The sequence below is a fragment of the Gopherus evgoodei genome, chromosome 4, assembly GCF_007399415.2.
Source record: "Gopherus evgoodei ecotype Sinaloan lineage chromosome 4, rGopEvg1_v1.p, whole genome shotgun sequence".
In the NCBI taxonomy this organism is placed as follows: domain Eukaryota; kingdom Metazoa; phylum Chordata; order Testudines; family Testudinidae; genus Gopherus; species Gopherus evgoodei.
This window is the reverse complement of record NC_044325.1, coordinates 141,389,578-141,413,734: the sequence shown is the minus strand read 5'-3', so window position 1 is coordinate 141,413,734 and position 24,157 is coordinate 141,389,578. Positions and strand designations below refer to the sequence as shown.

Below are 24,157 nucleotides of genomic sequence, written 5' to 3'. Positions count from 1 at the left end.
TGGTGATGACGACACAGCCCTGCCTCCCTGGGGAGGCTGTGAGGCTAAATCCATTCATACGGGCAGGGCGCTTGAAGGCTTTTGGATGGAAGGGGCTATGTGCAGAAAGGTCCGGCGCGGCTGTTTGTTCAGTATGTGTAACACAAAGCACCAGTTCAGCATGGAACTAGACTGGACCCTACCGTGCTCCTTGCGTGGCCGAGCCAGATTCCAGCCGGCGTCTCTACCAGGGAAAGGCGAGTGCACTAACTCTGTTAGCCACCGCTTTCCTCCCTCAGCCCTTTGCCAGCCCTGGGAATGGCTTGTTTTGTGTCCGGGCGAGGAGAGCTGTCTTCCGCAACCCCCTGGGATGTTGCCATGTCGTGCTGTTGATATCGGACGTGTCCCGATATGCAGCTTGGGAGGTAGCCAGTAGGTGCTCGTTTGCGTGGCAAGGACGTGTCACTCCAACATGCTCACCAGAGCGGCAAGCAACAATTTGGAATGAAATCCAGGGGACAAATGGGACTGGAGGCCTGTTTATGTGTGGGGCAAAGACCTTGATTTCCTCTCTCACACATCAAAACCAAAAGGCAACTTCCATGTGTGGAACAGGGTGTGTGAGAGGAGAGACTCTGGACCATGAATCAGTTTAAATCCTTCTCATCTCCCTGTCCAGACTCTGCTTAAATAATGAGTAACATAATTTAAACGGCTTTAAACCCCCCTTGAGTCTCCTTGGAATCCCACTCCTGGAGGTCGAGACCTTGCATGCCAACTCTCGGCCTTGAGGAAACTTTTGCAGACAAGTTAACTTCCTTAGATCCCTTTTAGGAGGGGGGCTTGATAGCGTGTAGCCTGCCGGGCCCTTATCTTATCCCTCCTAATGCCTGCATTATCGCCGGGCATTCCTGCCCGAGGCTTTGGGAGATAGGGGCCGCTTTGGGTTCGCTGTAGGGATTCCACTTCGTGTTTACCGTCTGGGCCCCGACTCGCCACATCTGGATGTTGCGCCATGAGCACTGTCGCGTCACGGATGCAGCCCTTCTGCATTGCACAGCACATTCAGGACGTTTCGTCTGGCAGTCGCACCGGGGCGAGGGGATCAGCTCCACTCTAGTGCTGTCCCACTCCAGCACTCTCTCATGTACCTGGTACTGTACCTCCTGTAACAAGCATTGATCAGAAGTCTGCAGCTGCGTTCTGCTACAGCAGGGGAAATAGGTAATGGCCTGCAATCCTCATTCCAGCTACAGCTTTCTTAATGTCCCCAGCATCTAGGCATCGGGGTGGAGGTGGCTGATTCAAAACTGACGAGGTCCCACAGCAAATGAGTGGCAGCCTTGTAAACCAGGCCCAGATCTCCCTTGAAGCTGACCTGATTCTGCCTGACCAGATACTAACCATCTGAACACTCCTCGTATCCCTCGATCAGCCAATCTCTTCCCATTCCAGTCAGTGATAACCTTCCATGCTTGTTCTCGCTTTGGCTTCTATTCCTGGTCTGCAGCCCCCCCCCCTGCCAGTCTTGGGTCCCTGGACAAGCATGGTCAAAGCATCTGTAGGCTGATGTGCAGCATCTCCTGCCACTCCAGTTTGGATACGCCTGTTCCTGCCAGACTATACCAAGACTATTGCTGTTGCAGACCTATGATCAGCTGGGGTCATGATCAGCTGCAATGAAAATACCTGACGCTTGAGGCAGTCTGGTCTGTTCCATGCTTGATGCAATCCAGTCCCCTCCAAGGGCAAATCTGCTCTCTCAAGGTATTTTTACAAGCCCCAGAAATAAGCCCCCGGCAGCAGGGATAACTTAGCAGCATTTGGGGACACCAACTAAGGCAGAGAAATCCTCCCAATCTCCTTCCAATTTGGCAGAATTTTAGTAAAGACTTTCTGGATAAAGGGGGCCAATGTGGGGGGAGGGAAGTTTAACCTTTGACAGGGTGAGGTAAATTTTATCCAACTGCAATAGTGACTGCCTGCTGCCCTCAAAGCGACCAGCTCGGAGGTGAGCTCTAGAATGAATGTATATCAGTCCATATGGATGTAGTGTCCCCACAACCTACCGGCCTCTCCCCTTAAAGGAATGGCTGGGAAGGGGACAGACTGTGCAGTAGGCCAAGCTCTTTGGTGTGGCAAGGTGGAGTTTTCCAGCTGATGCAGTTAATTAAGGATTAGCGTGTCTTTTTTCCTTTGCGAGACATTAGCTGTAATCGAGCTGAGTAACCAGCCAGGTGGCTTGGGGGAGTCCTATGAACGTCTCGGATGGGTGAGTGCTCCCCAGACAGCTCAGGCCAGTCAAACAGGGTGCTCCTCAGCCCAGCGTTGGCTTCTGTTGCTCATAAGCAACGTTGCAGTTGTGTTTATTGTGTGTGTCACAATAGCTCCCAGGAGGCCTACCTCACTTCACTACACACTGCACAGACACATAGCAAGAGAGAGAGACTCACTGCAGAGCTGACTGATTGAAGTAGAGAAAACCAAGGGGGTATAATCACCCCCCATTTCAGAGATGGAGACCTGAGGTCTGGAGAGAGAATGAACCTAGATCCTCTGTCCAGTGCTCCCTAATTTGAACTGTCAAATGAAATACACTAGCCACAGCCCAGTGTTCGCTGTTCTGCCTAGGAGCCCAGGTATGCAGCTGTTCCAGCTGTGGAGCGTAGGTGAATGCAGCATTTTGAAAACAGGGGAGGTGCCCGTCAAAGTCAGTAGGTTTCCTAAGTGTGCTAAGAGGCCAGGCCAGGTGAACTCCTGATGAAACGAGCCTCCCTTGTGAGTGTCTTGGTTTTGCTCAATTGGTTTCTTTTAGCGGAAGTGAGTGAGGATCGTTATGACATTGGCATGAGGAAATCTGGCAGGGTGTCTTGGTTGACAGCATTAGCCGTATCCCGACTCTCTACTTTGGGTATCAAAATGCCTTTGTTTATCTTGCTTAGTTCTCTCTGTGGTCACCGAACAGCTCTGGGTCATATGATGGCACATCAGCAGTATAGCTAGAGCCTATTAGTTGATGGAACAAAGCGACAGCTACCAGGAAAAGGCTGCTGGGGGGAAACTAAGCCAGCTCTCAGCTGTGAGTGGTGTTGGTGCTGGAAAGCAATGGACAGTGAATTCTGCTTCTCCATCATGGCCAGCGGGAGCCCCTCTAATGCCAGTGGAGCAATAGGGCCAAGTGATGAAGGGACTCAGAGAGCTGAGTTTAGATCCTGGCTCTGCTGCTGGGTAACCTTGGGCAAGTCACTTCACCTCCTTGTGGCCCAAGTTTCGCATGCATCAAACAGGGATAATGATACTGACCAGCTTTGGGATCTATGGGTGAAAAGTGCTACCTGAGAGCTAGGCAATATTATTGTGATGTCTCCAGCCTAGTGTAGTTTGGCTAGTTGGGATCAGCGTCCATTCCAAAGCTCTGGCACCTGCCACTCTTGGAGATGCAGGTTTGGCTCTGAAATCCTGTTTCATTTGGTTGGTGCGTTTAACGTGCTCATGGACTTTCCAGACTCAAAGGTTCTTGGAAGCTCCTTTTAAGAGAGTGATCACAGCAGTACCATCTGGACCCAATAAATAATCTCAGAAAGAACAATGTAGCACAGGGCTGAATTCCAATCCTGCTGACCTCAAGGCCATTGATTTTGATGGCTGTAGAAATCAGAGCTGGAAAAGTCCTGCTAGTAGGTCAGGTAGTTCTGTTCTTCTTCTGACAGGATAGTTCCCTCCAGCAACAAAGCCCGTGGTGAATCTTTGTTTTTGGAAAGGCTGGATTACTGTAAAACCCCATCTGATACCGGCCCCAGAGTGGGGAACAAGCTGAATCTGCTGTTGGGCTGAAAATCCATGTCAGATGAGTTCAGTGGCGCTTCGAAATGGCACATGGTTTAACCTGATGCCGCGCGGTGTATCTGGGCCAGCTGCTGTGTAGTTTGCAGACTGAAGATCCTGTGTTAGAAAGAGGCACTACGATGTGTATAGATTATCCGGGAGCTCTAATTCAAGTCTGAGAGTGAAGGCCAAGCTCACAAGCGCTTTGTGAGTGACTTCATTTGGAGTCCTGTCTTGCAGTGGGCTCGCCCGGTCAGGCTCTGAAATGGCAATAAGACAACATGCCTGTAGTAATGTAATATTAGTACATATAAATGCATACAGTGTATCGTACAGTATAGATACTATTGCATTGCCTGAGAGAGGCAGCTCCATCCAGCAGCTGGAACACTGGACTGGGAGTCGGAAGACCTGTATTTTATTCCCAGCTCTGCCACTGACCTCGTGTGACCTTGGGCAAGTCACTTCTGCTTTTTGCAGCTCAGTTTCCTCACCTGTAAAATGGTGGCGATGATACCGACTTTCCTTTCTAATGTGCTTTGGGATCTCTGGATGGAAAGCCATGTGGAAGAACTTAGAGTGAAATTCTGGCCCTGTGGAGATCAATGACACAGATCCTCTGCTCAATTTCATAGGGCCAGGATTTCACCCTTAGCAGCAGGCCATTTAAAAAAAACAAAAACTCACTGTGCCTCAGTTAGCCCCTCTGGAAAATGGGGGTGGTGATGCCATCACATAACGGCCTTGCATGGGTGAGTTAGATAATGTTTGTTCCGGACTTCAATGCTCTCATGTGATGGAAGTGCCAGGTAGTGGTGTTGATTGTAGTAAACATGACAGCTGTGCAGGAATGTATTGAAGCAAATGCACTAGCTGCTGTTCCTTAAAACAGGACCCCGGAGACCTGGGTTCTGTTTGCAGCCCTGCCATAGGGTGACCACGGCCAAGTCACTTCTGTGCCTCAGGTCTCCTGTCTGTGAAATGGGGGTGGTGATCTTGCCCTCCTTTGCAAACCACTTTGCAATCAAGAGCAGGATGTTTCTATCCTGGCAGCGTGGTGAGGATGCTGCCACACCCCCTGGCTTGAAGTGGTTTCCATCATATGCACGGTTTACAGTTTGGTTCAATGGCTCTCAGCATCCCCATTGTACAAATGGTTCTGGCCCCCGTGCCTGGCAGGCTGTGGAATCAGAGCTGTTCCCCAGGGGATAGAAAAACAGATCGGTTCCCTCAACGGAGTTGGAGAAAACTGATGCTGGGTTTTGATTTTGTTCTGTGAGCAGTTTTTCTTCCAGAACTGATCCTGAGACGACACGGGGGCTGATTGCTTTTTTTTGACAGGTCTCTCTCTCTCTGCCCCGCCTCCCTTTGAATTTCATTGAGCGCCTGTTTTCCAGTGGTGCAGCTAGAGGGCTGCCTAATGTTACCAAGGAAGCGTGCAGGGGTGGCGTGAGAGCAGAATGAATGGGTGTGTGTGTGTTTATATATGACTGAGCCAACCTGCAGTTTCAGATTTCAAACCTCGCTTATCAGCCTTCCAGCCCCTCCAGCATTGGGACGGTGCTTTCTCACAGACAGCCCTGCCAGGACCAGGAGAGACGCTGTTGCCACTTCTTTCCCTTCCCTTTCCCCCCCTTTCCCCTTCTACCGGGCGCCTCCCTTGCTTTCCTGGCTCTGCCTCCAGTCCCTCCACATTGGAGCCACAGGTTGGATTTTTAGCCCTCTTGTTCCTTGGCATCGGTGGACGTGGCAGCCTTTGGAGTAGAGGTAAATCTGGGTGTCCGGTTCCCAGGGCTGCCCTGACTTTGCAGCAGGGTATGGGGGTGACAGGGAAGGTCCTGGGGATCAATCTAGCACAAAGAGAATCTGCTGTCAGACAGAAGCGTGGGGAAATATTTTCCTAGGTGTTTGTAAAGGGCAGCGGTGCTGGAACAGTTTGTATAGTCCGGTGGCTGAGAGCCCTTGAACCAAACTGTAAACCCTGGATATGATGGAAACCGCTTCAAGTCAGGGGGTGCAGCAGCCCCTTGGTTCCAGCACCTATGGCAAAGGGTGGTGAAAAGACCGTTACATGGTTCCAGCGCAGTCTGCTGCGGGGCCGGGGTTCGGAAAGGATGTCTGGGATTCCCCCTTGAAAGATGGCTGCAAGAGAGCCTTTCCCAGCCTGTAGAGTTTCCTCCAGATTTTGAACATGCCAAAGTTTGTGGACCCAGGATTTTTTGATTGGTCCAGGGTATAGATCGGAGGCTGTTTACCAAATTCAGAGTTGTGTTCAGAAATGGGGGGCGGGAGGGGGAAAGAGGGAGAGACAGGCTGTTTTATCTCACACCCCCTTTCTGCTGCCTCAGTGTCTGAGTTACACTGACTGCTACAAGACTTTACTACTTAGGCTGGTGTTTGGACCAACTTACACCTGACTTGCAATGTGCCCTACTGTTTGTTGGACTTAGGTAAAGCCCCATGCACTTCTATCTAAAGTCTGTGCTCTGTGGAGTTTATATCTGGCTCCAAAGGGTTGAACCACTTGGTAGTGGGACTGAGATAAATGAAAGGTGTAGGTAGCGCCTAATAAGGCGTCTCTGCAAGAATGAGTAGAGTTATGTGCTATAGGGCGGGAGGTGAACATATGTATGCATCAAGCATTAACCTTAGACTGACTGAGATGTGTTGAGCAGAAATCGGTTCCTGTCTCTGCTCCAGAGTGTTCAATGGCTTATGGCACAGGAAGGGTCAATTTCTCTAGGGTAATTGACCATGCCGTGGGGGCCGGCGGCTGGGCTGTGGGTAAATCATGCTGTAGGGGCTGCGGGCAGATTGTGGTTTGTGAAGGGCTGCTGGCTTGCTCTGAAACGTGTTCTACTATCCTAGCCTGGTGAGCAAAGTCAGTCAATACATCCAGAGATAAAAGGCTGAGATCTCTTGGAAGAGCTGTTCAAGTCGGGCTTTGGTATAGGAAAGAAATCCTTTTATTACTCTTTGTAAAGTCTTTTCTGTGCCTGGCAAAGGAGGAAGTGGGTGTGTCCTCGGACAGACGCACACATGTACATCTTATCAAGCCATTTTGAGCTGTCAGACTGTCCAGTCGACTGCCTTTTGAACTGACACTGTGGGACAAGATAGGCTCTGGAGGCCGCATATCTGCAGCCACGGGAGGGGCAACCCCAGGGCACAGTCCCCAGCCTCACTGCTTGAAGCAGCCTGGTGTTCCCTCTGCTAGCCCTTACTTTATTATGTGGCTAGCTGGTCACCTCCAACCATCTGGTTAGAATGGTTTCCCCCATACAGCCAGGAGCTCTTCCCAATCCATTTGATAGCTCCTCCTTTTCTCCAGCTGGTCTTATATAAAGCAGCAGGATGCTGGGCTTTGCAAGCAAATCTAGTGGCTGCACCTTGTAAACATTAAACAGTACTCCCAGCCCATGCTGGCGTTCAGTACTCTCGCCTCCATTTTACAGGCTAGTAAAACTGAAGTGCAGAGGAGGGAAGTGACTTGCCCGAGGCATTGTGCCAAGTCTGTGTTGGAACTGGACTAGAACTCTGTTGTTCCTAGGCCCTGGTGTTGGCCTGCTTTAATATATGATTAGTCTTGCGGTAGCCTCTAGGAGCTAGTGTAGTGAATGCTTACGGGAAGAGGGTAGGTTTAGAAGAGAAAATAAAAAAAGAGCAAGTAAAAAATCACTTAGAAAAGTTAGATGCCTGCAAGTCACCAGGGCCTGATGGAATGCATCCTAGAATACTCAAGGAGTTAATAGAAGAGGTATCTGAACCTCTAGCTATTATCTTTGGGAAATCATGGGAGATGGGGGAGATTCCAGAAGACTGGAAGGGGGCAAATATAGTGCCCATCTATAAAAAGGGAAATAAAAACAACCCAGGAAACTACAGACCAGTTAGTTTAACTTCTGTGCCAGGGAAGATAATGGAGCAGGTAATCAAAGAAATCATCTGCAAACACTTGGAAGGTGGTAAGGTGATAGGGAATAGCCAGCATGGATTTGTAAAGAACAAATCGTGTCAAACTAATCTGATAGCGTTCTTTGATAGGATAACGAGCCTTGTGGATAAGGGAGAAGCGGTGGATGTGATATACCTAGACTTTAGTAAGGCATTTGATACAGTCTCGCATGATATTCTTATAGATAAACTAGGAAAGTACAATTTAGATGGGGCTACTATAAGGTGGGTGCATAACTGGCTGGATAACCGTACTCAGAGAGTAGTTGTTAATGGCTCCCAATCCTGCTGGAAAGGTATAACAAGTGGGGTTCCGCAGGGGTCTGTTTTGGGACCGGCTCTGTTCAATATCTTCATCAACGATTTAGATGTTGGCATAGAAAGTACGCTTATTAAGTTTGCGGACGATACCAAACTGGGAGGGATTGCAACTGCTTTGGAGGACAGGGTCAAAATTCAAAATGATCTGGACAAATTGGAGAAATGGTCTGAGGTAAACAGGATGAAGTTCAATAAAGATAAATTCAAAGTGCTCCTCCTAGGAGGGAACAATCAGTTTCACACATACAGAATGGGAAGAGACTGTCTAGGAAGGAGTATGGCAGAAAGAGATCTAGGGGTCATAGTAGACCACAAGCTTAATATGAGTCAACAGTGTGATACTGTTGCAAAAAAAGCAAACGTGATTCTGGGATGCATTAACAGGTGTGTTGTAAACAAGACACGAGAAGTCATTCTTCCGCTTTACTCTGCGCTGGTTAGGCCTCAACTGGAGTATTGTGTCCAGTTCTGGGCACCGCATTTCAAAAAAAATGTGGAGAAATTGGATAGGGTCCAGAGAAGAGCAACAAGAATGATTAAAGGTCTTGAGAACATGACCTATGAAGGAAGGCTGAAGGAATTGGGTTTGTTTAGTCTGGAAAAGAGAAGACTGAGAGGGGACATGATAGCAGTTTTCAGGTATCTAAAAGGGTGTCATCAGGAGGAGGGAGAAAACTTGTTCACCTTAGCCTCCAATGATAGAACAAGAAGCAATGGGCTTAAACTGCAGCAAGGGAGATTTAGGTTGGACATTAGGAAAAAGTTCCTAACTGTCAGGGTAGTTAAACACTGGAATAGATTGCCTAGGGAAGTTGTGGAATCCCCATCTCTGGAGATATTTAAGAGTAGGTTAGATAAATATCTATTAGGGATGGTCTAGACAGTATTTGGTCCTGCCATGAAGGCAGGGGAATGGAGTCGATGACCTCTGGAGGTCCCTTCCAGTCCTAGAGTCTATGAGTCTATGAGTTCTAGTCATGGGCCAGGACCCCAATGTGCTAGGCGCTGTACAAACACAGGACAAAAAGACAGACCCTGCCCCGAAGAGCTGACAGTTTCCATCATTGTTCCACCTTGAGGTTCTAGTGATGGCATAAACCCCAAGATCAAAGTTTAATTGCCCAGAACTTCTTCTCTCCTGCAAAATAACTGTACCCTTCGTATTTTCCTGTAACCAGGACAAGGTGGACGGTTACATGATACTTTATAAATACTCTGGTAATACAGTTCTCCACTGTAACCGTCCAAATTAGGGCTGGCCCAGAAATGGTTTTCCTGTCCCATAAGAACTTTTGACATTTAAAAAAACTCTCCAGTCCCAAATCAGGAGGGAAAGTCAAAACCCTGACAATTTTTGCAAACCGAGATCCTCAGTGTTTTTGGTTCAAGTCAATTAAAACATTTCATTTCAATTTCAACCTTTTTTTTTTAACCTTTCAGTGTAAATTATGAAAATTTCTAAATGAAAAGTTGTTTTGCTCAACGCCCCCCCCCCAGCTTTCCAGTTCAATGTTAGAAACAGGATGTTTCAACAATCTCTAAACTCTTTTTACCAACATTTTTCAAAGCAGGTATCTTGTTGAACCATGCCCGGTTTTGCAAATAGTTTTGGTCTTGATGAATTGGCATATTGGGGCAAAAAACCCAAAACATATTTAGGCAAAATTTCTGACTAGCTCTTGTACAAATGCGTATCGCTTATAACGGAGACTGCAGTGAGTTGCACCACTGCTGCACTCTGTTGGGCCTGCTTTCGAAACCCTTTCGAAATGGAACCTTTGGTATAAAGGGTTAATTAATGATGAACTGCTACTATAGGCATGTTGCAGACACTAGTAGCATATATGCTAGATGGTTATAAGTATGTCAGAAGACTGTTATAGGCAACATACTGACAACTAACAAGTGTTTAACTGTTTATGAAAACCTCTGTTGAGCATTGATTTAACCCTTTAATAACGCCTTAGAAATGGAACCGTGATACCTAGCTCTTATAGGGCACTTTCCAGCAGTAGATTTCATAACACTTTACAAAGGATGTCTATATCATCATCACAGATGGGGAAACTGAGGCACAGAGCAGGGAAGTGACATGCCTGAGGTGACCCAGCAGGTCAGAGTTGGGAATATGTCTCCTGAGTTCCAGTCCAGTGCTCCATCCAATAGGCCACACTGCTCAGACAAGAAATCATGGTGAGCAGTATCTCTTTATACGTGAGACTCCCTAGGGGCTGGGTAAGGCTGAGGGTTGATGGCCTGTGTTAGCCACCCAGAGACTGGGGTGTATATGCGGAGCATGGGATCTCCTATAGCACTCCACTCCCATTGGAGTTATTGGCAAAAGTCCCACTGACTTCAATGGGGCAGAGCTAGGCCAATGCAAAGTGCTTTCAAAAATCCCACCTGTAGCTGCTTCTTTCTCCTCTTGCTTAGGCGGGGTAGCTATGAAGTGCTTCCCTCTGAAGCATCAAGTGTTGGCTGTAGTCAGACAGGGTATTGGCTGGCAGATTCTGCAGCGCTAGATTCCCCACCCTCGTGCTGTAATATTGCCACCAGGATTAAGCTGGGATCAGTGTTTTCATTAGGAAAAATTCTTAATTTATTGCAATGCAGCAGCTTGGTTTGATTTCAGTTTTGAGGATGGCCTGGAACATTGGCCATGAAGACTCAGCCGGGGGAAGAAGAAGTCTGCCCTCCCCTCTGTGAGAACCTCAGAGGGGAACCTCTGTCCCAGTTTTTAATTCCCATCCACATACTCTGCTTGTCCTTCCCCAAATCTGGTTTTGCTCTGTCTCAGTGAGCTGACAAGGATAAGACACATCAGTTTCATAGCCAATGGTACACGAGGCAGTGATGTGGCCAGCATCACATCCAACCACCTTTGACTGGCCTAACCTAATGGATCAGCTACCCATTTTGCAGCTAGGTGAACTGGAGGTGACCTTTCAGTGTGAAATCAAGTCAGACAAACTCACACCCTTCGGGAATGCAGTCAAGCACTTTAACCACTCAACCACTGCACCTCTTGGAGCCACAGCAAAGCCAGGCACTATCCACAAAGTTGCTGGGATTTGTTGCCGAAGCCTTGCATGGCTTTAGTGTAGGCCTGACTCTTCAATCCACTTTGTTTTCTTATTAGCCTCCTCCGACTGTCAGCATGCCCTGGGAGCTTGGAGCTGGCTAGGGCCAGGGCCAGGTTTGCCCCAATTCCAGCCCCTGGCATAGCCACGCTGGTGCAGATGCCTGGTGCACACGGCAAAGCTGCAGTGTGGCAAATGCTAGCCTATAGCAGTTCACACTAGGGGTTTGGCAAGACCTGACTTCATGCAGGATTTGTCTTTGGTCACTGATGAGCAGAAAACCCGCCTCTAGGGAGACTCATAGACTTTAAGGTCAGAAAGGACCATTATGATCATCTATTCTGACCTCCTGCACAACGCAGGCCACAGGATCTCACCCACCCACTCCAGACAGTGGTCACTGTGCCCTGAGGCAAGCAAACCATCAGGGCAGCATCTCGTCTCTTATCTCCAGGTGCCATCAAGATAATGAAGACAGGAACTGCTACTTATCTTGCCCGGTTGTGTCAGCTCTCGGTGATCTAGCCCCAGCCCGTGATGTGTGACTGCTGCTGTTTGAATCATAACATTGCCAGCAAAACAAGGGGCGGCCCTGGGTTTTGAAAGAGGCTGCTGCCTTTTCTTTCTTCCTTCTGTCCTCCTTCTCTGCAGCCGGTTGGCTCTCCGGGCTGGGGCTTGTTTGCCAACAATGGGTTTCCCTCCCGTGCTGGAGGTGGGTTTGCAGGGCCCTTGTCTGTTTCTGGCAGCAGGCAGTACCTCCTCTCCCCCCAGCTCTGCTCTGATGATGATAATCAGGTGAGGAATGCAGCTCCCATTCCTAGCTAGGTGGTGGTTTTCTTGCTAGTACTTCCACTCATTTAAAGGGCTGCTGGGCCCCAGGGCTGTTAGAAGGCCTACTAATTAAAGCTGCCCAGAACTACTATCATTAGGCATGCACTGGGAGTTAGATCTTCAAACCAAACTTATAATAGCAGCCAGACAAGTCTGTGGATGCTGCTTTGGTTTGGACACAAGCAGGCATCTCTTTCTGACCTGTTTCCTATTGTACTTGGTGGTGGTTTGTGAGCAGAGCAGGGCCTTGGTTGTGAGGACAGAGCCTAGGTTTTGAGGTCAGAAGGGACCAGATGATCCCCCAATCCGATGCATAATACAAGCCAGAGGCTGCCACCCCAGTTTCCTGCATCGCGCCCGGTAGGTTCTGCTTGAGTGTAGCTGTTAGAATGGCACAGGTGATCTTGAGTAAGATGAGCACATGGTGTCCCCCATCCCATGCATGGGAGGTAAGCAGGGTGTGAATGCAGGATCTTCAGAGCTGCAGCACTTGTGCTAAAGGAGGTCCCTGCACGCGCACACACTCAGTCCTCCCAACCTCCCATGTGTCCATGAATTAGGGCCGTACCCTTGCCCCCGTTCTCCAGAAGCACACTGAAGGGAAGTGACTTCCCAACTCCCTCCACGGCTCCCGGTGCTATGCCCGGACCTGTGCCCCCTGCCTTTGTACATGAATATCCCACTTTCATTTCCAGCACTTCCACGGTGTGACCCAACAGCAAGTTACTCCCCTGCCCCATGCCTCAGTTTCCCCTGCTGTAAAATGGGAATAACGAGCCTGACTCATTTCGCAGGGGAGTGATAGTAGGAAAAGTGGCAAGCGTGATTGTGAATTGGGAATCTCCCTTTGAAAACCTCCATGATTTTGCATGGGCCTGGCAAACCATAAGGGCCCAGTCCTGAGAGATGCTGAGCGCCTGCAGCCTCCATTTCTCAGGACCCCTCAAGCCTGGGTCCTTTTAAGCTGCTGTAGAATCTCTGCCGGTGATACAGCACTTGCTTGCTTGTTTGGTGGTGGTAGGTTCTAGGAACTGGTTGGGTGTTGGGAAGATGCCCATGATTCACAGGGCAGCCTATGTCTCAGTCCCAGCTACACCCTGTGCCCTTTGCACCCACCCAATGCTCTGTCATGCTGCTGCCTGGGGTTAAACCCTGTACAGTCACAGCTCCCGCAATCAAAGGGCATGGCAGCCGGTGACAGCTATGAAGTCAGGCCCACGAACTATCCGTCCAATATTGGTGCAATTTCTCTGCGAGTAAATTGCTGATCTGGCCCTGATGCTTCTTTTAATGACAGGTTTGAGCCCCAGTGCTCCAAACCTTGGGCGCTGAGAGTGTTTAATGACCAGCTAGGAGAGCTGCTGGCTCAGCATAATTATCCCAGGCTGCCTATTTATCCTGCTCCCATTGGTGGGGTAGCTGTGCTCCTTGCAGAAATTGAAGTTAAGTGGCCGAAATCAAAACCATCCTATTTATCTAAGGTGCTCGTATGGTTCTCATCATCATAGCGCCGAAGCGCCTCACAGTCTTTAATACCCTTCTGATGCAGGACAGTGCTGTTATCCCTGCATTACTGATGGGGAACTGAGGCACAGAGCGGCAAAGTGACTTGCCCAGCATTGCACAGGAAGTCTGTGGCAGAGCAGGGAATTGTGGGAGACCGGTTCTTCCCAAGTCTGAAGCTAGACAGTCCTTCCTCTGTACTATTACTATTATCCAACATCTACTAGGATAAATACACTCTGGCTATAGGTCTTGTCTACACTAGGGGCTTTTAGCCACTCCTGTAGCTACATCAATGGAAACCTCTAGTGTAGATGCCGCAGTGGTGTAAGATATGACTTGCAATGGTGCAACTTACCATGACTGCAAACCCCATTGCTGTGGTGCATCTACACTAGAGGTTTACACTGCCTGGTGGCTAAATACTCCAGTGTAGACGAAGCCAAAGTGCACTGCACCCTAACAGCAGCCATGCTCTGACTCTGGACCAGAAGAGAGAGTAAATTCCAGAGCATAGGGCTCTCTTCTAGGGACACTTGGCTGTATATCCCCTGGAGTTCAAACTTTTGGGCTGATGGCTATAGGGGCAAAGAGTATCTTACAAACACAGAGGAAGGGAAGGTATCAATTTTCTCTCCCCAAGAGGAATACTGTAACTGACCAGTGTGTGCAACACAGCCCTCTAGGAGATGGGACTGGAACTGCTCAACTGTGTGTCATATCCCCTATACAGCCAAAAAGAATCTCCTTTAGTTCAAGCAGTGAAGTTTTGTGCTTTTGGAGCAGGCAGGGTTGAATAATTATCCCTGCTGCTGCCGTGAAGTTCCAGCTGCCCCTGGGGCATAGCCTAGCAGCCAACATGCCTAGCAGTCTCAGATTTGTTACAACGCCATACAAAAAGAAGAGATCAGTTGCAAGCATTTGGAGCAGGCAGCGTCGGAGCACAGGTTGACTCTGGAAGGCTGAGCAGGTGTGAGGGTGGAGAAATGAGCTGTGTGGAAGGAGACATGAAGCCAAGCTAAGGAAACACCCAGCAGAGGTGATTGGATGGTGTGTAGGAGGAAATGAGCTGAAACGCAGGAAGGACCCAGGCAGGGTAGAACTTGCAGGGTGAGGGCGAGACCATGGCATGGTGCCTTTAACACTCAGGCAGTGGGAGTATTTTTCAGACTCTTCTTTCTTAAAAAATAAGGTGCTGAGGTCATAGTGGCGCTCGTCCCACCCCCTCAGTCTCTGCTAAAATGGGCTGAGCTATTTATGTGAGCATGAGGCACCCAGTGCTGGGGATGGGCCACAATGCTTAGGAAAAGAATGTGTTGTTTTCATTCACGGAACTAGTCCACTCGCAGTAAATATTGAGGGAATGCTATGAAATTCCAAGGTCATGTGATTAATAGTCTTTAGCCAATCAGATCCCAGCATTCGGAAGATGTATTTAATGATGCCTCTCTCATTTTAAATGCTGTATCCTTGAACTTTGGGGTAAAGCGATGCTGGGGTTTTGGTTGGTTGTTGTGTACAGTGCATCTGGTTTATTGAAGGCTCGTGATATGCTTATTTCTTTTTTATGTATGGAAATTGTGGTCCTTGAATGTTATGCTTCTCACCATGTTAGCAACTCTCATGATTTTATTATGAGTATCACGATATTTGGTATTTTTCTTAAATCCCCAGCTGCTGGAATCAGGTTATTAGCTAAGGAGCTCAGCTTTTATTTAAATTATGTTCTTTTGCTCTTGTGGTTGCAGAGAAAATGTTTTAAAATGTGACCTCAAAATGCTCCAGCACTAAAAGGCCAATAAAGGAACCCAAAACACATTATTTTTTTCAATCTCCTGATTTTTGAGCAAATATTCTGATTTTTGGTGGGGCTAGACTCCTGATCTTTGAACTCCCGGGTTCAGCTATATTTTTCTTCATATCCAGGGAGCAATTTTTTGCATTCCATCTGAATTTGGCTTCTATCTTGGATTATAGAAAGTGGCTGCAAGGAAAAACAAAAGTCATGTCTCTCTGAGAGAGAGAGTGAGAGTGAGATCATGTGTTGCATCTCCTTTCTAATAATCTGCAACGACTCTGGGAACAAACATGGCTGCTTTCTGTACATCCTGGCACTGCATCTCACAGTTACATAGTTCACAAATTCTAAGGCCAGAAGGGACCATGTAGTCTGACTTTCTGTACACCACAGGTCAGAGAACGTCAGTGAAATAATTCCTGATTGAATTAGAGCAGTTCTTTTAGAAAAACATCCCATCTTAATTTAAGAACTGCCAATGATGGCACATCCAACACAACCCTTAGTAAGCTGTTCCAATGGTTAATTACCCTCACTGTTAAAAACGTATACCTTATGTCCAGTCTGAATTTGTCTAGCTTCGACTTCCAGCTGTTGGCTCTTTTTGTCTGCTATATTGAGGAGTCCATTATCAAATATTTGTTCCCTATGAAAGTACGTACAGACTGTGATCAAATCAATCCTCAGCCTTCTTTTTATTAAGGTGAATAGGCTCAGGGAGCTCGATCTATTGTTATACGGCACTGGAGTAGAGTATGCTGGTAATAATCCACCAGGCTTTATTATTCTTTCACTCAAAACACAGACACATCCAGCTTGCTGCTATGAATTGTGGGTTTCAGAGTCCATTGACCCCTTCTTCCACTAAGTCTCATAATTAAAATTGCCTCTTGAAATACTCTGGGCCCACTTCTGCCCTCGACTACATGCTCACCACTCCCATTGAAGTCAGTGGGAGTTGCACGCATGTGTTGGACTTGCACACCTAGTGTGTGTGTGTGTGTGTGTGTCCATGTTACAGAATCCATTGCAAGTTGTTCAGTGTCCACAAAACCAGATGACCAGAGTCAAAACTGTGAGAACCTCTGCACAAGTGTGTGTGTATGTATGTGTGTGTGACAGCCATGTACAGGAAACTATTGTGTTACCAGTGGAACCTGTTTGTGGGGAGAATTCAATCACCAGTCTAGGAACCTCACTGCGCTGCAGCAAATTATTGCCACGCACAATTTCAAAGTGACAGCAGGGATAGAACTTGAATTCCGCACTTCCAGAGCTGCAGGATAATCCCCATTAGCAATGTAGGGTTTATGACACACAGCTAAGCTCTTATGATTCTGTCCAGCAGATTGCAGTGGTGCGTATGCACACCCCCCCCCCCACACACACACTCTTGTCAGTTATTTAAATGCCTTTAGTTTGCCTTATCCGTACCTGTGTTGCTGTAGTGCTGACGGGTAATGAGATCAGTGCATCAGCAGGATGGACAGGTCAGGTATGCATGGAATCTGCAGAGCGTGTTGTTACCTGACTCTGAGGATGCTTCACAGAGCAGCCACAACAGCTGAGAAATCACCCAGGCTGCAGGCAAAAACAATCTGAGACTCAGCCAGGCCGCAGACTGGAGAAGAAGCCAAGCAAAGCTGCAACGGCCTCTGCATTTCCCATGGATAGATGACGTGCTCCAAGAAGAGTGAGGTTTCTCCCCCCTGGTCCTCTGGCCAGCTCCTGACCTGTCCCTGCTTCCATGCAGTGCAGTGGGCCATGAGGGGACAGAGAGAAGGATTCAGTGTCCAGTGAGGAAATGGTTGCGAAACTCACAACGGTTCCAGCTGCACACGAACAAACGATGGCATAGTTCTGGGACCGCTTTTCAAAGAGAGGCGCTTCCTGCTCTTGGACTGAGTACGGGGCCCAGCTCTGCCAAGAAGGACAAAACAGGCAGAAGATCAGGACAGTGGAATGCCCAGCAGCTGAGTGATGGTATCAGAGGGCACTGAGAGCAACCGGAAGTCTACTGCCCCTCCTCTCCTCCATCAATTTCTATCTGCATTAGCAATGGATTATTTTTATAGCGCGTGTATGTATATACATGCACACACACACAGATCACTGACAGAGGCAGGGGCATTTTGACCCAGAAACCTAACAGGGTGCTAATAAAATATATGACCAAAGGGTAGTGAAAACCGGCCAGCTGCCATGAGGAATGTCTCTCCTAGGAAATTGTACAATCCAATCTGCTGGATTGTCTCTGCCTGAACCCCCAGGGCTGACATCTCTTTGTTTGCTCAGGACAGGGGAAAACAGACAGACATAGTCAACCCTGCCCTCCCTATGCTTGCAGCATCCTCCAAAGCAGCTGGTGTCAGCCACAGGATGGGCAGTGTACAGTGCACAGAGTAGATGGATCTTTGGGTGTGGCAGTTTGACTCCCCTGTTCTGGCTGTAATGATCCTAGGCGCTGCAATTTGCAATCAGTGCTCTATGAGTCTGGGCCAATTCCTGTAGTACTTAACGGGAGCTAATGAGTGTATGGGAATCCAATGATATAAATACCTGACGAGCAGCTGGAGTGCTCATCACCTCTCCCACCCCCAACCTTTTTAGGCAACTAATGCCCAGCCTTACCTCTGGTGCTACTCCACAAAAACCCACTGGCATTCGCTTAATTCAGCGTGGGGACGAGTCAGAACACAATATGGCCCTTGGTCTAGCTACAGTTATTGTTGCAGTTGGGAGAAGCCAGCCTAGGGGACATGGCACTGGACTGGGAGTTTGGAGGGTTGGGTTCAATTCCTGGCTTTGCTATTAGCCTGCTGGGCGACCTTGGGCAAGTCATTTCCTTGCCCTGTGCCTCAATTTCCCCATCTGTAAAATAGGGATCATAGTACTGACCTGCTTTGTAGAGTGCTTTGAGATCTACAGATGAAAAGCGAGGTGGGTAATTATTAATTCTTTTAATGTCCTTCACCTTGTGCTTGAACCCTTCAATTAAAGTGCTACAATACAGCTTTCAGTATTGTTCTGTAGAGTCCCTGATGCAACGTGTAGTGCTTTAGCCACACAATTGTTATGCCTTTGTTCGCTGTAGTGCACCTTTTAAATCTTGGAAGGATTCTGCTTGCCTATAAAGAAGAGATGGCTGTTGTGTCCAGTTCAGTGCAGATGCTGGCAGAGGAGACTTTACTTTGCTTCTTTCTTGTTCTCTTCTAGTGAGTGCAGGGGTGGCTCTAGACATTTTGCCACCCCAAGCACAGAGGATCTGCTGAAGCCGCGGGACCAGCGGACCCTCCGCAGGCAAGCCGTGGAAAGCACCCTGCCTGACGCCCTAGCGGAGACCGGCAGAGCGCCCCCCATGGCTTGCCGCCCCAAGCACGCACTTGGAGTGCTGGTGCCTGGAGCCGCCCCTGAGTGAGTGGTAGGACAGAGAATAGTGGCGCTTTGTGTAGCTTTGAGCCCTTTGTGTAGCTGGGGGGCCATGAGCCCACCCAAGATGGTGAAGGATGGGACCAAATTGCAAAATGGTTTGTTGTAATGGAATGGTAGGATCCATTAGGAAAGGGATAGCTGATAAAACAGAAAATATCGCACTGCCAGTATGTAAATCCGTCGTACGCCCACACCCTGAATGCTGCATGGAAGTTTAGCTGCCCCATCTCAAAAACCATATATTAGAAATGGAAACAGTACAAAGACGGACAACAAAAGAGAGGGGATGGAACAAGTTCCATCCAAGGAGAGATTAAAAACAGCTCATGCTGTGACTGTTCAGCTTAGAAAAGAAAGAACTCAGGGCGCAGTGGGGGGAGGGGGAATATGATAGAAGTCTATAAAACAATGAATGGAGAAAATGACTAGAAACGTGACATCTACAGCTTCAAGATGTAAGGGGCGACTCGGTAAAATTAATAGGCAGCGTGTTTGAAACAAAAGGAAGTACTTCACACAGTGCATGGTCAACCTGTGGAACTCATTGCCTTGTGATGTTGCAAAGGCCAAAACTATAACTGGATTTAAAAAAAGAATTAGATAAGTTCATGGAGGATAGGTCTATCAGCAGCTGTTAGCCAAAATGGTCAGGGATGCAACCCCATGTTCCAGGTGTCCCTAAACCTCTGACTGCCAGAAGCTGGGCCTGGATGACAGCAGGTGGATCACTCCATAATTGCCCTGTTCTGTTCATTCCCTGTGACGTATCTGGCACCAGTCATTGTCAGAAGACAGGATACAGTACTGGGCTGACCCAGTATGGCTGTTCTTATGTAAGATCTAAGGGCTTGTCTACACTGGCAATTTACAGCGCTGCAACTTTCTCGCTCGGGGTGTGAAAAAACACCCCCTGGAGCGCAGCAAGTTTCAGCTCTCTAAAGCGCCAGTGTAGACAGTGCACCAGCGCTGGTAGCTACGCCTCTCGTGGAGGTGGGTGTTTTTAGAGCACTGGGAGAGCTGTTTCCCAGCACTCTGCCGCAACCACCCAAGCCACGTTAAAGTGCTGCCAGTGTAGACTAGCCCTTATAGTAAACAAGTGTCTCAGGGGGTTGCAGCCTCTAGGGAGGAATGGGCAAATGCTGCCTTTCAGCCAGGGCATATACATTATGTGATGAAATTAACAAGAAATGTTCCAGGGAGCTAACTGTGCTAAGGGTCTCTTGCCTTCGGAACAAGAAGCACCTGGTTAGAACCAAGGATAGCAGGTGGGGTGAAGCAAGCCCAGCTCCAGTATCTTGAAGGCACAGGCCTTGGGGGGACAGGCGACAATGAAGCTGTCTTGCATGTGGAAACAGGGCTGAAATTTCAAGGGATAGTGCCATCATTCGGATTTGCTGCTCAATTAGCAGGCGCAGGGGCATGTAATTGAGTTACCAAGAGGCCTGCTGTGACGGCTGCAGGTAGCAGAGGGAAGGCAAGCCCTGTTCTTGTCAGCCAGGCACTGAGTAATTCACTTCCCCTCTAGAAGCTTCCAGGAGGCTTCTTGCCACCAAAGAGGCTCTTACATCAGCAATAAATAAAGATACCTCACTGGGGTTGTGGTTCTGTTGTGGGGAGCCTCTAGGGCTGAGAACAGGCCTCAGGTGATCTTTGGTCACTGGGGCCCTGGTTATGGCTCTGTAATGTGCCTGATCATTTTAAAATGTCATGCTGAGCCCTAGATGCTCCCTGCCCTCTAAAGGGAAACCCTCCTTATAGCCACAGGTTCAGATCCCTGCAGGTTTGAGTGAGCACCACAACCAAAGCTTGAGTCCAATGCTGCATGGAAGGGTTTTTCCCAGCAAGAACCTGAGCTCCTGCTTGCTCTACCCAGACCTCAAAGATCCCAGGGCACTTTATAGATGAGCAGGGGTTTTGTTCAGATGGCCTTAGCCAAGATGTTTCCTTTTACATGTACTGTTCTGCTGCATGCTAGCTGGCTGCCACCTTCCACCCCAGAGGTAGCTGCATTTCCGTGGTAATGGTTCACAAAGCATTCTAAACATGTGAAACAGGCTTATCCTGCGTGAGGTGCTACCTAGATAGGTGTTAATTAGAAGGCTACCTGCATATGCTAAAGGGTACAGATGATATTAGAGTAACAATAACAGCAGAGCTCCTGAGATTTTTATTAACCCATGCTTATGTTTATTTACAGTTTGTTCATGGTGTGTGTTTAGAAGTTTACTGGATCTCAATATTTTTATCAAGGGAAAACATAGCTGTATTCAAACCATCCACAAACAGCCCTCTGCCCTTCATCCAGTTTGTGTTGTCTGAAATACAGGATGGCGGGTAGAACAAATCTCTCAGACATTTGTTCAGGATAGTTTGACAGCTGGGATGCTGGGGTTGTTGGGCCATTCAACCAATGATTGTCGGGCGGAGGTGAAGTTCATTTCCATGTTGGTACCCTATTGGTTGTTGAAATACTGCTGTAAAAAATTGTCAAGGGCATTTCTTATGATTTCAGGAAGTAAAATGTTGCAGCTGTGATGTCACAGCCGTGAGCTAGTCACCCTCTGGCTACATCCTAGTTTGAGTATAAATATTTTGGGAGAGGTCTTGCTCTGTCTGTTAGAGAGCGACTCAGGAATTTAGACCGTTCTGAGTGGCACTGTAGCCTAGTGCTTAGAGCAAGGACTCCTGGGTTCTCTAAACCTTCTCTTTAGCTGTTTTCCCCATCCATACAAAGGGAAGAATAATTTCAAAGCTAGCAGAAGTCTTGAAATGCTTGGTTTGGAACTGATGGGCCAGTCTCCCATCTCTTTCCACCTACACGACTGCAGTTTTGTTTTCCAGATATGGAAGGTGTTGAAGACGGCCATATGCACTGAGAGGCCAGACCCTGAGGATGAATGTCAGGAATAGTGGAGAGGAGGGATCAGAAATACTCAAACAGGGGGGGCCGTTCAGATCCAGAGGCAGGTTTTGTGTCTGCTGTAGCCATAGACCAACCCAAACGTACATCCTGGGCCCTGGCGGCGGTTGTATCTATTCCTTGAAAAGATCCACTTAGTTTAGCCCTAAACTATGTGGAATGCAGAGGCCCGGGATGAGCCAGTCTCTGCAGTGTATCTCAAAGCACTGGCTGCACCGTGGTTTAGTGGATAGAGCACAAGACGGGGAGTCCAGAGATCTGGGTTTAATTTCCAACTCTGCCACTGCCTTCCTGTGTGACTTGGAGCATGTCATGTCACCTGTCTGTGCCTCGCCTCAGTTTCTCCTGTCTATAAAATGGGGATAATTACCCTTTCTCTCCTTTGTAAAATGCTCTGAGATCCAGGGATGAAAAGAGATCATGTACTATTATTAAAGGTTTCAGAGTAGCAGCCATGTTAGTAAGAAGTGAGCTGTAGTCCACGAAAGCTTATGCTCAAATAAATTTGTTAGTCTCTAAGGTGCCACAAGTACTCCTCGTTCTTTTTACTACTATTAAAGTAACCCCAAGCACAGCAAATGGGCAGGGTTGGAGTCTAGAGCCACACTGAAACGGATGGTGCCTTTTTTGTTTTGTTTGTGTTTTAATATCTTTTGTTCTTGCCCTGCTGTTCCCTGTCTCTCCCTGGGGAGCAGCAGCTAACAGGCCTGGAGAATGCTCCAGATCTTGGAGGCGAAGGGGAGAGAGCGCCTGGCACTCATTTGGGAGCCAGCCGGGCCTGTTGTTCTGTGCAATCACAGGCTGCGATTCCAGTTGCAGTGGGACTCGTTAGCTGCCTCTGATCCAACCGAGCCAGATGTGCTCAGGGCGTTCGCCTTGGCGAAGGGGCCGCCGAACAGGAAAGGGGCGGGGTGGGGGAGAAGTCGAAGCCAGGAGATTCCAGCAATGCACACAGCCGCTGCGCTGCGAAGGTCAAAGCCTGGCCACTGTGTTCATGGCTGGAGATGGAATGCGAGGGGCTGGGCTTTCCAAGCAGCAGGGAGCTGGGGCGCTTTGATTTTTGATTCCCCCTCGGTTAAAAAGTGGCCTGTTAGAGCCGTGAGGAGACCAGATAGAGCCCCAGGTGCCTTCCGCTCTGTGGGAAGGCACTCCCTGGCCCAGAGCTGGCAAGCTAGTTGTCTGCTGCAGCTAAAGATGCCATCCCTGCAGGATTGTCCTGCAGTCTCCAGGAATTTAAAGATTAATCTTGAATTAAAGATTACACCAGGTGGCAAAAGCTTCCAGCCAAAATTGGCAACCCTAGCTGTATCTTGTGAGTCAAAGGGGTTGGGATCCTACCACTCTCAGGACCCACCTGATAATGTACCCCCAGGCCATCACCTGCTGCTCAGGCCTGGCACCAGCTGCACTAGTGAAAGGACTGATTTCAGGGACGCCAGTCCACCTCATTCACCTTCCCCTATAGAGGCTGGCTTGCTCTCTCACACACACACAATTGCACCTAACATGCATGCACACTCATGCACCTAGTCCCTCGCACGTACATGCAAACACATGCAGTCATGCTAACACCAGGGGGTTTTAATCTCCATTTGCAGAACCGAGCTTCCTAGGTTACAGGGAACAACTGCATAGTTTTGAGGTTAATAATTCAACATCTTCCCAAGCCTGGCCAAGGCTCCTGACGAGGGGGGGGGCGGGGAGCCTAACTACCACCCTGATATTCCTGGGGGATTAACTAATCCCTTCCTGCTATGATGATAAACCTCTAGCCGCTTAAAGCACCAATGTCTCAGTGGTACAATGTGTGACCATGAACAACTCACTTAACCTCTCTCTGGCTCAGTTCCCCATCTGTGCAATGGAGATAACATGGGGTGCTGTGAGGCTAGATACACCCATGGGTATGAGCTGCTCAGACACGACAGTAATGAGGGGGCAGGTAACTATCTAAGGTAGATAGCTGGGAGTTCTGCTTGCATGTGCCCCAAGTGACAACTGAGTAGGACCCTTGGGAATTGGCCCTGCGTGTCACTCTGTCGTTCGGCCCTGGGGGAGAGGGAGCCAAATCCTGCAGCTGGATTTTAAACAGGGTTGGCTAATGTTACAGCCATTAATCACCTTTGTAGATAGCGCAGGCTAAGGGCTGAAGGGAGCCAATGAGCTAATCGGTCTCTTCCTTCTCTGACTGGTCCTGTCATTACAGGCCCTGGTAATGAAATCTCCCATTTCAAGGCTAAACTGACAGTTTGCAGGGGGTGGGTGTGGAAGGAATTTCCCCCCTGCATTGCATTGCTCAATTGGCTCAAGTGTATTATGGAAGAGTTTCTGCCTTCCTCGGGCTGCCCAGGGGGAGGCAGGGAGGTGGGTCAGAATGATGGGCACAATATGAGATGGCAAATCTTAGTCCTAGAAAACGCCCCAAGAATAAGAAAGGGAGGATGGACTTGTGGGCAGGGCATTGTCCTGGACCCCAGGAGAGCTGGGTTCAATTCCTGGCTCTGCCACAGACTC

General features: G+C 48.5%; 1 protein-coding gene across 2 annotated transcripts in view; it reads left to right on the top strand.

Annotated features, from left to right (window-relative positions):
* Positions 1 to 24,157, top strand: part of PLEKHA6 (pleckstrin homology domain containing A6) — a 137,629-nt gene that overhangs the window by 31,645 nt on the left and 81,827 nt on the right. Inside the window, exon 1 of one of the 2 annotated variants that reach the window (XM_030561513.1) lies at positions 5,288 to 5,571. The exons of the other annotated variant lie outside the window; for it this stretch is intronic. The gene's annotated coding sequence lies outside the window, so the exon portion shown is untranslated. Of the gene's footprint in view, positions 1 to 5,287; positions 5,572 to 24,157 lie in introns of those variants that run through there. 2 annotated transcript variants of the gene reach the window in all.